The following is a 1592-nucleotide window of genomic DNA, read 5'->3' on the forward strand; positions in this document are numbered from 1 at the left end:
CGTAAAAATCTCGCGCGTCCCATCGAGATCGGGTTCTGACTTGGACAGATTTTAGCGTAAAACATGAACCAAAATAGCGTAAATGAGTACGAAATTTAGCGTAAATCGTATATCTGTTTCGTAATCGTAAATGGGTCCCGAAATTACGGCGCTCAAATAGATTTTAGCGTAAAACGTGAGCTAAAACAGCGTAAATGAGTACATAATTTAGCGTAAATCGTATACCTATTACGTAACAGCAAATGAGGCCTGAATTACAGCGTGAAAATCGCGTGCGGCCGATTGAGCGCGGGTTCTGGCTCGAATGGATTTCAGCATAAATCGTGAACCAAAACAACGTAAATGAGTATAAATTTTAACGTAAATCGTCCATCTGTTTCATAATAACGAATGTAGACCGAATGTATCTCTCAGCGCATGAGGTTGTCATAAAACGCATCAAGAAATTTCGTAAATTGGTGTAAGATACAACAAGTGATCTGAGGTAATTGTAGCGTAAAATGCAAGCTAACCATCTACAAGAGAACTGTTTCAGATTTTGCAATAAGATATAAGAGATAATTATTCCTGTACTCAACTATGATAATGTCGTGTTTACATTTTAGCTGTTGGTACATACACACAAAACTCTGTTTCACCATAACACCACTGTTAGCAAAAAAACTGAGTTCAAAAGGCTCTTCCAGCTTTCCTAATGTGGAGAAAACCACCGAGGTCCATATCTGCAAATGTAACATGAACTGTTAATATGATCTTTCCTTGTTAATATGTCTTTTCAAGTTTGTTATGACTAACATAACCTAAAGTCTAAACTGAATGCAAACTTGAGTTAGAAGATCAGATTACCTATAGCACAGATGTCATGTGATTCTGACTATTTTAGGACCAACAAACCATTTGGAAGCCAAACAAATCCCTGTTCAATTTGCCTCAAAGCAACATATAAGAAATTACATAATTAGCTTCTGAATATGTGCACTGCTCTTGGAATACATTCTAAGAGTTTTGAAAAGCCTTTTCTTGGAGAAGATGTATCCTAGAAGCCCCATAGAGAATAAAAATTGGAGCTAGTCATAAACAGTGCAATGGTGTGCATAAATAGTACTCCAATGATAGTCATAAATCGTGCAATGGTAGGTATAAAGGTGTTTTGTAGGACTGCTAAAGTATAATAATATTGCAAGTATAAAAAACTCAATGGGTCAATCATTAAAAAGTTAAATTGTTTTTTTCTAAAATTTGAAAACGATAGTGCCAAGATTGTAATTAGCTTCTCTAGAACTCAAGTGACCATGCATAGAAACCATATATTAACAATTTAACATAGATGTCAGAGGTAGGGGGGACGAGTCATCCAAAGTAGTGAGATGTTAGTATAGAAACAAAGCAAGAAAGAGCAATCTTGGATCTAGAAAATGAAAACACGACCACAATATAAAAGCCTATATTCGAGAGAATAGTATCATCTATTGTTCTTTTTTCAAGGAATCTACAACTTCAAAATTGAACCAAACAAGTCTGTCTGTTCTAGTTCCGTCGAGTTATCAACATATAAGATGTATGGGTCAAGTATAAAAACAACCAAATTAAAC

General features: G+C 35.3%; 1 long non-coding RNA gene across 1 annotated transcript; it reads right to left on the reverse strand.

Moving 5' to 3' along the window:
- Nucleotides 1-536: 536 nt before the first annotated feature.
- Nucleotides 537-1023, reverse strand: LOC118472253 (uncharacterized). The gene is made up of 2 exons (XR_004850354.1): nucleotides 847-1023; nucleotides 537-722 (listed from the first exon to the last, which is right to left on the reverse strand). It is a non-coding gene; the product is annotated as an uncharacterized lncRNA (long non-coding RNA).
- Nucleotides 1024-1592: the final 569 nt, after the last annotated feature.

The sequence above is a fragment of the Zea mays genome, chromosome 6, assembly GCF_902167145.1.
Source record: "Zea mays cultivar B73 chromosome 6, Zm-B73-REFERENCE-NAM-5.0, whole genome shotgun sequence".
Classification (NCBI taxonomy): domain Eukaryota; kingdom Viridiplantae; phylum Streptophyta; class Magnoliopsida; order Poales; family Poaceae; genus Zea; species Zea mays.